The sequence below is a fragment of the Triticum aestivum genome, chromosome 4A (genome assembly GCF_018294505.1).
Source record: "Triticum aestivum cultivar Chinese Spring chromosome 4A, IWGSC CS RefSeq v2.1, whole genome shotgun sequence".
Taxonomy (NCBI): domain Eukaryota; kingdom Viridiplantae; phylum Streptophyta; class Magnoliopsida; order Poales; family Poaceae; genus Triticum; species Triticum aestivum.
Window position 1 is genome coordinate 244016232 of NC_057803.1, and position 13275 is coordinate 244029506.

The 13275-nt window shown below is 44.7% G+C and overlaps 1 pseudogene; it reads right to left on the reverse strand.

Moving 5' to 3' along the window:
• Positions 1-10756: 10756 nt before the first annotated feature.
• LOC123083788 (pentatricopeptide repeat-containing protein At4g01400, mitochondrial-like) lies at positions 10757-11473 on the reverse strand (annotated as a pseudogene).
• Between the last annotated feature and the right edge of the window lie 1802 nt (positions 11474-13275).

The window sequence follows — 13275 nt, forward strand, 5'->3', positions numbered from 1 at the left end:
CCAGGGTGCAAGAAAGAAAATATGGCCACGTACGTACATACAGGCGGGGTCTTGAATGCCCACTCGCGCATATGTACGGCCAGGGCTTGTGTACATGGCTGGGTCGGAATGGAGAAACTGCGTCGTCGTTGTGTTCATGGGGAGGCAACGGAATGCATCGTGTTCATCAAGAGGCAATGGAACGTGTGCTATTCATCGGGAGCCAACCGGCTTGGATGGAACAGCTAATGGAAGCGAGGTCTGATGTACCGCAGAACAGAGGAAACGGCCTTGTGTTCGACCGGCCACGGTCGAAACGGGATCCTGTTCATTGGGAGGGGTCTGGCGTACCGCAAAACAGAGGAAACTGACATCCTACGGTGGAAACGGGGTCCTGTGGATCGAGAGGGGTGTGGTGTACCGCAAAACAGGACTCCACGGGATACTGTTCATCTCCACCGTCGACCTCCTCCATCCTCCACGGGCTATTGTTCATCCACCGTAAACCTCCTCTAGCCTCCACCTGCGACTGTTCATCCACGGGCTCCTGTTCATCCAGCCTCCATCGCACGCTCCTCCACCGGCTACTATTCAACGAGCCCTCTCCACGGGGTCCTGTTCAACCACACCTCCACGGGCTACTGTTCATCCAGCCCTCCACCGGATACTGTTCAACCGGCCCTCCACGGGGTCCTGTTCATCCAGCCCTCCACGGGGTCATGTTCATCCACCGGCTCAATCGACGGGGGTACTGTTCAACCACGGGTTCCTGTTCATCCGACCCCCACCGGGAATTGTTCATCCAAACCCCCCCAACAATGCTCACTGTTCATCCAGATGTAGCATTGATTGGCTTCAGTTCGCAACAGTAGCGAAGGAATCACTCGGGTTCAGTTAACAGGAAGGGATCGATTGATCAGTCGGTTCACTAACGCACAACCGGTAGTGCAATTGCTCGGGTTCAGTTAGAGCCGAACGCCTCGCTCGGGTTCAGTTTGAGCCCAACGCCTCGCACACACGCGCGTACGTACGAGAGAAATGTGCATCGCTTGGCCCCGACCACCCACCGTAAAGAATGTCATTCAGCTACGTCTCCGGCCCTCCCAGGACGAAAAGCCCATTTTATGTCATGATTTTTTGTCATAGAAGTAGGAGCCACCACATCTATGATGATACCGGGTTTTGTCACAATTATCGTCATAGAAGTGTCATAGGTATGACCGAAAAAAAATTTGTTCGGCCGAAAATGTCACGGATGTGTCTTTTTTTCTAGTGCATACATTGGCATATTTGTTGTGGTCTACTTTGACTACATACTCATGTTTAGTAAGTCTCTAAAAGATGGGCGCTGCTACGAGTCCACCGGCCGATTAGCGTGATATGTCCGCCACCTAGATGGCCGTTCGATCTAGGCGCGTAGCCATCCGATCGATCTCCTACCACGCGGCTCGGTCGCCTCCCCCACTAATTAATTCCTGAAACAATGGTCCAGTTGCAGAAACTAAGCCTCTGTCCCGGCCCCGACCGACCCGCGCCTAGCGCGGTGCCACCCCCAAACCACAACAAAATCAGCCGCCGCCAGCATGGGGGACCTCCATGGCACACCACATCGCGCACCAGATGGTCGGATCGGATGCCAATCTAGCTCATCGAGGACTGCTTGCAGAATGGACGCGTCCATCTTTGTCAGCTCCCAGCACTGCACGGGGCCTTCTACCGCGGGCTAGATCTTTGACTTGGTTCACAAATCCCCCGGTGGTGTTTCTTGAAGCTCCATCGAGTAGATCCCATCAACAATCTTCGGTGAGATCATGTTTCTAAAACACTAGCTCTGTTCCACTCTGAAAAAACATGAACACCTGTGTGAAAAAATAGTGCAATGAGCTTCCCAAATTTTAGTTACACATTAGCCTCCATATTTTCTGAAACATTAACTCTATTCAACATGTCCTACATGTTTGTATCCATGCAACATGAGACTCAGAAAAATTTAGTTGCATTGGCTGATGCCTCTGGTTTCATTGGTTAGTTGCCCCCTGCTCTAAATTTTATGAAACTTGTTAATGCCTTCGCTTTCGTTTCACTGTGTATGTTTTTTTCAGAAAAAACACATTGCATGTTTCTGTTAATGCCTTGCTCCAACTGTGTGATTTGAATGTGCATGTTGCGTGTTCATGGGACACCCTTGCACATGTAGAATTTATGTTGGTTTGATTATGTTGCATGTTTTTGTTGGGTACATGAATTTCTGAAATAGGATTCTTTTTTTACTGATTCCATGGGGAGATGAAAATGGCTGTTGTGCAACAACTCTGATGCAGGACCATGGGACTGAAGGGGAAGGGAGTTGTCTCCAAGGCAATTTTTCTGTTTGTGATGGATAGTGACTTGTTTTATTGCGGAGCATACACATCCATTGGTGGAACAGCCGGAGCGTGTTAGGTACTACCAGTCGCACCGCAGTACACCATAGTATCCATTGGTGGAACACCGTAGTATACGTTGCATGATGTGAACCTATCAATTTCAGATTGCATGGGTGTCCTTGGTAGGTTCCATGGAGGTGACACCAAGATACTCCCATATGTGAAGAGAGCTGTTCTGAATGAATGTGCAAAGCTCCAAAGAGGGCTAACATTCCGAGACATGGATATGACAGTCAAGTACTTTGAGAGGAGAAAGGTTGAGAATCCAGAGTTTTTCTATGCAAAGCAAAAGGATCCTGCAACAAACTCTGTGACTGCCTTATTTTGGGTTGATGGGAGAACAAGGGCATTTTACCCGAAATATAAAGATTGTGTGTTCTTCGATACAACCTTCTGCACCAACAGATGCAACATGCCATTTGCTCCTATAGTTGGGGTCAACAACCACCTCTACATGATTGCACTCGGGTGTGCCTTGTTACCAGATTAAACTATTGAAACATTTAAGTGGGTCTTCCAGCAGTGGATGGTTGTGATGGATAACGAGCATCCCACAAACATCATGACCGACCAGGACCAAGTGATGGCACCAACTATTGAGCATGTGTTGCCAAACACCTGCCATAGGTGTTGCAAGTTTCATGTGTTTAGCAATGCACGTTCCAAGTTGGGAAGGCTGTTGAGCAGAGATGAAGTGTTTACAGATGTGGTCTACACTTGTATCAATCAATCGGATAATGTTGAGGAGTTTGAGGAAACATGGCAACAAATGTTGCATTGTTTTGAAGTGGCTGAGAACAAACACCTGAAGAACATGTGGCGAACAAGGCACATTTGGGCTCCAGCGTACATCAAGAACAAATTCTTCTCATTCACAAGCACAACGGGAAGGTCTAAGGGTCTCAACTCATATTTGAAGACACTGATTCGTCATGCTGATTCCGTTTGGAGGTTTGTCCAGCAATATGAAATGTGCCAAGAAACTATGCTTGATTGTGAAGACAATGTTGGATTCACTGGTGAAACAACAGCTCCGCCACTAAACTCTTGGTACTCACACTTTTGCTCTTTACCAAAAAAGAAAAAAAATGTTGTTGGGCCAAGTTTGTGTGTGATGTGGTTTGTGACCTGTTTCTTGTGATGTTGCAGGTACAACATTGAGCGCCAACCTCCTGCTTACTACACTGTAGCGTCTTTGGCAAGTTCTAGAAGTAGGTGATCACGTCTACCGGCTTTGTTATCAACCAAGACACTGAGTATCAAGGGGAAGGCCTGATGTTTGAGCTAAAGGCAAGCTCCTATGAGAACTCAAAAATCCATTATGTGCATGTTATTATGGATGACGGGTTGTTTGATTATAGTTGCCACTACATTGAGATGAATGGCCTGATTTGTGCACATATAATAAGGGCAATGGTGCATCTGAATGTTCAAGAAATTCTGCGGCAATACTTGTTGGAGAGGTGGTCTAAAGCAGCCACAAACAAGCATGGGCAGGACTGGCCGATTGCTGGACTTCGGGCATCCCTCACCGAACACGCTGAAATACAACTCCTTGTGTCGAAGGTTGACATGGCTTTCCTCTAGTGCATGTTGCAATGATGATGCCTACAAGATATTAGATGAAGCAATAATTCTTCTTGACCCTGCCATAGTAGCGGCAAAGAGAGGAGCACTGCTAGGACAACAAGCAACACAGCACAGTGAACCCCCAACACCACTCACTGCCGCAAAGGGAACATTGAATGCCGACCTACCACAGGCTCAAAGCTCGGAGATGCTACAAAACGTAGCTCGTGTCCCTAAGAAAGGTCGGCCAACTGAAAGAGAGAAGAGAAAGAAAACACTGGTAGAGCAACGAGACAATGAGCAAAAAAGAAGGTGAAGCTACAAGAGAAGAAGCCTACGACAGCAGGAAAGCCAAGAGCTGGAAAAAGGATTGTCCACTACAAGTACTGCCATGAAGAAGGACACAATATTCAGACATGTGGGCCACTAAAAGCTGCAATGGAGGGGACAACACCCCCTAAATGCCAGTTCTGCTCTGAAGTTGGACATGCAGTCCCAGCTTGTCAATACATGAGAGACGTGAAGGAAAGTGACCCAAACATTTCCCAAGCAACGCAACTAAAGCTCTGGAAAAAGATATGAGAGAAATAGGGGGGAAGATCCTCCTAAGAAAAATGTTTTTCATTTGGGAGAAGATCCCCCATCAGCCAGCTTTGGGTGTTTCGTATTCATCTCCTAAGGAAGCTGTACTTGCTCCCTGTGTTTGAGCTACATTTCTAACTTCTTTTTTGCAAAAATTGATGATGTGCAAGCTTTAATTTCAATTTGAAACATGTGTTATGTTTACTCCATGTAGTTGCTTGGGTTTGGGATATACAACCTCACTGTTTCTATGCATATACATCCCATATTAATCCATATTACATGAAAAAAAGCTTGTGTGGTCTCACCAGTTGGAAAAAAAGATAATGTTTTCCTGTTACATGAAAACATGATCTTCACACGAAGGGCACTTTTCATTTTGGTTATGTTACAAGATGTATTCATGTTACAGGAACATGAGCACTTCTCATTTTATGTTATAGGGACATGATATTGTGATGAGAAAATGCCTTGAGTTCATCATTTTGCTAGTGTAACTAAAAAAATGTTATGGAGATGATGATCATTATAGAAAATTTTGACATTTTTCTAGTAAAAGATTTCTAATGCAACAAATGGCTCGAATACAACACCAGTGTGCAGAAAAAAGAACACACTTTCAGGAAAAGGTAACAACTGCCATTGGAATCATGTCTACATTATATATAGGTGTGCAAAAACACCAGATCAGTAGTGAAACATCATGTCTCCACCATACAAAATTGAGGGATAAACTTCCGAAGAACTTTCGTTTCGTAGACTACTAGAGAGCTCGGTTACAAACATGTCGCACACACATGCACCGCAAAAAAGAGGTCAAAACTACTAGAGAAGTCTTGTTGCGGTTACCATCAATCTATGAGTTTTTCTGCAAAGCTTGAACCTCATCCTCTGAGTTAAGGGTGTTTTGAGGGCGCTTGAAAAACTTCGCTGCAATGTACTTCCAGAAATTGAGCAACGATTTTGCATACTGAGCATACACAACAAGAGAAAAAACACATTGTGAGACACTACTAGCAGGGGATGAAAATAAAGGTGGGTAATAACATAAAATTTCATAAATATATGATAGCAGTCGACTGCTAGAATTTATTTACTAATAGTGTTTCATAGATTGCAAAAGAAGAAAAATAAAATAAATGATTCTGAGCCGTACTGTATTGAATGGCTTCATCCCCCTCGCAGTTAAATTCTCCAAGTATAGAATAGCAAAGATGTCGCAATCAAATCTGCCATGGAAATAGGATGAAGAGGAAACATGAGATCACAAATAAGAGATGAAAATACTTCCTAAACAGGTTGTAAAGTTCCAAAAATCCACAAATGAATAAAATAGAAAAAAATTGTACGGTGTTGATTGCTGCGGGTAGCTTGGTGGACTGAACATCTCAAATGTGCCAAAATCTTGCTTCCATGGGTTAAATTCTCTGACTAGTGCTTTGAAGTTTGTTATCTGGAAATGTCGAATTGATTAGAACTGCAACATTGATTTGAAAAAACAAAAAGGGAAAATAACATAAAAAAGATGTGTTCAACTCCATACTAGATTGCCACAAGGCTTCTCAAGGATGCTGACATAGTCAGGGTCTAAGCTCCTGGAGTCAAAGACATTAAACTATTTTTTCATGAAATTTACAACAACAACTGCCCAATGGTCTCTTTGGACTATGGTGAAGAACAGCTACAAAAATTAAAAAAATTAGATAAATAAAACGGAAACATTGTTGCGCTACAAGAAAAAGTTTGCACTATAAGCGATAGTTGAGCGATAGCTTTACTTGATCAAATTCCATGATGTCATTATTCTCGCAGACCCTGGTCAAATCTCAAATGCATGTACTTGTCTTCAATGAACTTGGATCAACACAAAGCTTGGTCTGTATGAAAAGCAAAAAAATGGTCACAGCAAAAAGGTGAAAACCTAGTAACTATCATGTAAAAATCTACTATGTTGCGGGTGGAAAACTCAAGTGACAAAAAAAGCAAACAAAAACATGTTAGTTAACTCACAACAACATGTGGTGAGAACGCAAACTTCCTTGGCTTGGTTGAGTTGCATGTCTGCTCAATGTTGAAACTTTCAATGTAAAGTGACATCACCGCATTATTCAAATGTCCGCGCTTTTTGAGCCAATTACTGAAATGTTTGAAGGAAATATCAAAACCACCTATCCTGATAAATGCAGGGCTATTTGTTGCAAAAAGAAACAATATCTCGGTTAGGAGGTGTCGATAAAAATGGATGGATTTTTTCTCTCAACACACATATAAAAAGTGCAAAAAAACACTTATAGAGGCTCGCCTTCGAGTGGGTCCTTTATACGATAATTAGTACAATAGTACCTTTGGTATATGACATCTTCTATTGCATCAACTCTTATCTTCTTCATCTTTTGCAACTTGCGTGCGCTTGGTGCAGGCGGTGCAACTCTCTTAAGTGTAGGCTTCTTCCCATCATGGCTTTGACTGCTGCTGACTTCAACCACCTCCTCCTTCTCTCTTGTCTCATCAACACCTGCTTCTGCAACAAAAAAGGAAGAGAAAGCAATAAGAACTTGTGAGTAACAAATTGGAGCATTGATGTACTAAAGTTCCAAAAACAGATGATGATATGTTGCGTAACAAAAAGTTGCGGGGATGACTTGTAAAAACCTGCAGGGCTTGTCGATAATGGGGGATATGTTGCGAGGGAGGTCACATCATAAACTGGACCAGTTGAACTGCCAGGAGAACTATCAAATAAAGGACTTCTCGCTCGAATCTCCAAGAAAGAGTCCACATCAAAAAGACGAGATGATCGTGCAGGTGAATTACTAACTTGTCATGGATCCTGAAAAAGTAAATCGTCGCCACTTCCAGGTTCAAATAAGCCAAATGAAGGCCCATCTTCAAGTGTCCCTTGCCTTCTTGTCAAATTCACAAATGGGGAGCTTGGGCTGCGAGGCGACTTCTGTTCAATGTTTACCTTGCTACAAGAATCTTCTCCCTTTGCATTGCTATGAACACTGCCATTGTTGTGTTCACTCTTCTGGCCTGGGACAACGTTTGTGTGATCCACTTCAGCTACTGGATCCCCACTCTTTGTCCCTTCTGGTGGCTTAGGCTGCTGCGGAAAAAATTCAGTGGCACTACATGTAGGGGTTGTGGTAGTCCCATGCACGCCATCTTGTTTCTTAGCCTTCCGCGGAGAAGGTTTGGTGGCAGCGGCTATAGAGGTTATTGTATTCCCGTGCACTCCATCTGGTTTCTGAGGCTGTTGCGGAGAAGATTCGGTGGCAGTAGCGGTTGCTGTAGTCCCATGAACGCCATCTGGTTTCTTAGGCTGCTACGGAAACAATTTAGTGGCATCACACATGCCTGTAGTGGGAGCTCCTGATACACTGAAATTGACATCTGCCACTTCGTCTTTGTCCTCATCCCTCCTGGATCCAGCTTTGACTGCCTCAAAAACATTAGGCCCATGCGTTTGCAATACATGACCTGCAACACCCTCCCAAATGAGCTTAACGCGGCATTAAGTTCTGTAGCATGTAGCTCTTTGTGCTTGTTGTATATGTCACGAAGATGTGGGGGCAGCTGTGAATGAACAAAAACAAAAAAAGATGAGTGCAGGAAAAGGACATTAGTTGTTTGTAAGTAGTTTTGACATGGCACTCATGCAAGATATGGATACAAAGAAATGTTGTATGGCTCTCACCTCTAACTCATCGAATGTAGGCAATGCAGGTAGCCACTCCTCCAAAGATCTGCGCACATCATCACCATCCCCCATGTTATCCAGAGGTGGCTCGTGCACTGTCTCTTCTCTGTCATCAGTACCCTCCATACCACCCTTAGGTTTTTCTTAAGAGCCCACATCAGCTCCCCCTTTGGATTGGCTTGTGTGTGTAAGCTCTCCGGCACATCCATAATGGGTTCTACGGAAGCAACATCTCCGCCTTTGGTATTTGTTTCCGGCATATCCTCTGTGACAATGCCTTGTATTGATCTTTGGGCAAGCTGATCTACATATGACATAAACTTGGGTGTTGCATACGGTGTACTAGAGTTGAACTGCATTTGAAAAAGTGAAACAAGGATTAAGAAATTTGCAAAGAAAACAAAAGGTCATGTTTCCAAAAAATCAAAAAAATAAGTTACTTACAAGGCGCTTCCCAAATCCATCATCTAGTGTGTCGACTGCAACAACAGCGGTGAAGTCCATTTCATGAACAAAACAAGCTCGTCGCAATGAGTAGTCGATGGTATGATCAACTATGCATGCTCTTGGAATGTCGAGGTGGTCCATGTAAATTACCTGCAAACACAAACAAAAAGAAAAACAGAACATGAGCGCCTATAAAAAATTATTGTCTAGAAAAGAATATAGAATTGTTATGGGAATGATGGTCTGTATCGGAAGCATCGGTAGACAGCCGCCAATTAGGAATTTCCCTTTACCTTTAGACCTCTTACCCTGGTACTTTTTAACTTCCTTCATCATATCGGACAGAATATGCTCATCCCATTCTAACTCATGGACAACACTCATGTCTCGTAAGGTGTGGAGATAATCAAGACGCACCATGTTTCCTATCCCAGGAGCTAGGACCAATGATAAGCACAGTAAAACCCATGATCTACTAATGGTATCCTCATCGTCATCATCCCCTTTTGATAGAACAACTTTTGTGGTGGCTATCGGAGCCCTATGAACACCCAAATACACATTTCGGGAATCTGATTTTCCCCTCTTGCCGAATCCTAATGGCCTACTACCAGAAGGGACATTGAAAATCTTCTTAACCATGTCTTTTGTGAAGTGTATTTCCTTGCGATCATTAATCCTACGTAGAAACATGAAAATGAAATTAGTAGATGTTGCAAAAAAGAGAAAAATGCTATCAACAGACTAAAAATAGAAAAAACACATGGTTAAATGAAGATGCTCAAAAGAAACATACTTGAGTAGATGCTCCTTGGGATCGATACTCATAACTATGAAATCCAGAAGCCCTTCTGGCGGAGGAGGCATAGGAGATATGTGCAACAAATCCCCAAAGCTGCACTTGCTTAGTACATCTCTCTTCTTCCCTTGGATGGAATTACCTATGTTGCGCAACCACTTTGTTGACCATCGGGTTTGGTAGATGGCCATGCTGTGAAACAAAAACAAAAATAAGTCGAGCTTTGATGCTATGAAGCTACAAGAAACACAACTACAAGAATAAGAAAAAATAAAATAAAATAAATGAGCTATCCATTTTAGCTCCAAGAAATAAAACAATAAGCTCCAGGAAAACCAATTACTGCCTTCATTCGTGCAACTCGCATAGCTTGTGCATCCATTTTAGCTATAAAAGCAAAATGGACAGGAAACCCCAGCAACCTCTCACAAGTCTCACCCTATTCATTTGAACAATAATGAATTATAGTGAACTCCAAATATGCAACACCAGCAAGCTCTCACAACTCTTAGCATTTTTCATAGACTGTTGCAGAAAAATTGTGGTTCTGTCAAATCTGAAACATAATCTATGATGCTTCACGCAATCCACTACTACAAAAAATTCACATAACGCATGAAGGGATACAGGGAGAAATCAACTGCATAAATCAAAAACTTTGCTATGGCCTACACAGAATTTTCCCTATGAAAGAGATAAGTAAGTTCAACAATGTTATGAGATGCAAAAATTCTGAAACTCTACAACCCCAGCAAAAAAATGTTATGAGCTCCTGCAATGCCGGCAATTTCTGGCCTCCCACTACACTGGCGACCACCTCTTCCTACTACACCGGCGACCTCCTCCTCCTAGTACAAAACTACCACCCATGTAATCCTAGAACAACAGCGGAGCACCACAAATCTCCACCGCACCAAAAAAAGCCGCCGCGACGGCTCACTGCCACCAGTGCCCACCACCACAACGGGTGCACAAACCCACCGCCATCCCTACAACCTTATCCCTCGATCACACGACCGCCAGACAAAATGGAAGGAAATATTGAAATCACGGGGATCCGAGGGAGATTTCTTACCTACTTGGGTTGTCGACGACCGCCGCAGCTCCCAAAGATCTCGTCATCGTCATGGTAGTAGGTTAGCCCCGGCCGCGCCTCCGCCCTCCTAGATCCAGACCTCGTTGCCTCTCCCAAACCCGTGAGCACACGCTGTGGCTTCAACTGCAGGGGCGTTTTCTTGAAACAACGGCTCTGTTTCAGGGGCACATTCCAACAATGACAGTGTTGTGGTGCACAATATTAGGCGAGACCCCACGGCCTCGCATGAGGCACATCAATCGGTAGGCCTCTCGGAGCTGCTTCTTGCGGCAGAGGGCGTTGAGTATGGTGGTGTATGGCAGAGGATCGGCAGGGATGCCCGTGTGCAACATTTAATCGAGCAGGGTAGTGGTAGTGTGGACCTGGCCGCAGCGGCAGAGCGACTGGGTAAGCATGCGGAAGGTGTGGGCGTCTGGCGACACGTGGAGGGAGCATGGGCGGTGGAAGAGCGATAGCAACACGGCGAGGTGGCCGGAGCGGGCGGCGGCCTCGATGAGAAGGTTGTGAGAGGCGAGGACGAGCGACGCCGGCATGGGGAGGCGGGATGAGATGAGCCGGAGGAGATTGAGCGTGAACGAGAAGTAGGCGGCGTGGAGGAGAGGAGGCAGAGGAGAAGCTGCGGGTGGAGCGATAGGGGGCTGGGGCCGGCGACGAAGAGTGTGTTGAAGGTGGACAGGAAGAAGTGGGGCAGGCGGCGGAAGCGGAGGACGGAGAGGCGTAGTGGGAGGAGGTGCCGCAGGGAGGGCCGGGATGGGAGGCGGCGGAGCAGGGCAAGCGCGTGGGAAATGTGGTCGCGGCAGCGAGAAAAAATGGAGGAAAGGAGGAGAAATCACCGGGGGAGATCCGTACCTGCTTGGGTTATCGGCGGCCGCCATTGCTCCCGAAGATGAAGTCATCATCACGGCGGTAGGTTAGCCCCGGCCGCGCTGCCACCCTCCCAGATCCAGACCTCGTCGCCTCTCCCAACCTAGTAAGAACACGTTGCGGCTTCAGCTACAAGGGCGTTTTCCCAAAACAACGGCTTTGTTTCAGGAAATGGTTGGGGTGAATTGGTCGGTTTCAGAAAACGAACGCGCATGACGTGGGAGCAGGGACGCTCTCGTCCATCCGATTAAAGAGATGACCTGACATACGCGGAGCCGGCGGATGCGGCACACATGATCGGTCGGTTGCATGTTAGCTTTTCCCCTAAAAGATCATGTTAACCATCTTAGAGTTGTTTTGCAAACTCCTCGGAAAGAACGTCTTTATGCTAATATGGACAAATGCATTTTCGGCGTTGACAAACTTTTTTCTTGGGCTTCGTTGTGTACTAACAGGGTGTTCATATTCATGATTAAAACTTGTCCTCAACCCACTAACTTGCAACAAGTGTGTAGTTTCCTTGGTCTAGCGTGTTTTTATTGTCACTTTGTGAAAGACTTTAGCACTATTGGCACGCTGTTGCATGCCTTGAGTAAGAAAAATGCACCCTTTTTTTGGGGACCTTTGCAATCTACCGCATTTGATGAGCTCAAATCTTTGCTTACACATGCTCCGATTCTTGCTTTGCCTAATTTTGACAACAATTTTAAGGTTCATTGGGATGCTAGTGGTAATGGAATTGGTGTAGTGTTGATGCAAAAAAGTTACCCATTGCATACTTTAGTGAAAAACTTTTTGGTGCTCAACTTAACTATCCCATCTATGACAAAGAATTGTATGCTTTAGTGCGTGTCTTGCATGTTTGGGAGCATTATCTTCGCCCACATGAATTTGACATACATACCGATCACGAGACACTTAAGTACCTTACAGGTCAAACCAACTTGAATAAACGGCATGCTAAATGGAGTGAATTTATTGAATCTTTCCCTTAGGTGATCAAGTACATTAAGGGCAAAGAAAATGTTGTGGTGGATGCTCTTTCCCGCAAATGCATGTTAGTTACTCAACTTGAATTGAATGTTGTTGGACTCAAACATGTCAAAGACTTATATGAGCACGATGTTACTTTTGCTACTCCTTATGCTAAGTGTATGACACATACATCTTGGGAGCAATATTATATCAAAAATGGTTATCTAATGAAAGCTAACAAACTATGTATCTCTGAGTCTTCTCTTTGTTTGTTAATTTTGCAAGAGGCTCATGGAGGAGGACTTATGTGACATTTTGGACGAGAGAAGATATTTGCCACGCTCTCCAAGAACTACTTTTGGCAAGATGTTCCGCGATGTCTCATGCTTCACCAACCGATCCTCTACATGCCGCAAAGCTAAGTCACAACCTCAATCCCATGGTTCACATAGGCCACTTCCTATCCCACATCAACCGTGGAAAGATATTAGCACGGATTTTGTGCTCGGATTACCTAGGACTCAAAATGGCAAGGATTCCGTATTTGCTGTTGTGGACCGATTCTATAAAATGGCACATTTCATCCCATGAAATAAGATAGATGATGCTTCATATGTTGCAAATCTATTTTGTAGGGAAATCTTGAGGTTACATGGAGGGCCAAAGACAACTTTATCATACCGCAACGTCAAGTTCCTTAGCTACTTTTGGAAGACGCTATGTGCCAAGCTCGGTATCAAGCTACTATTCTCGATGGCTTATCATCCTCAAACCGATGGCCAAATGGAAGTTATCAACCGGACGCTCTCCACTCTCCTACGCCTATTGACCAAGAAGA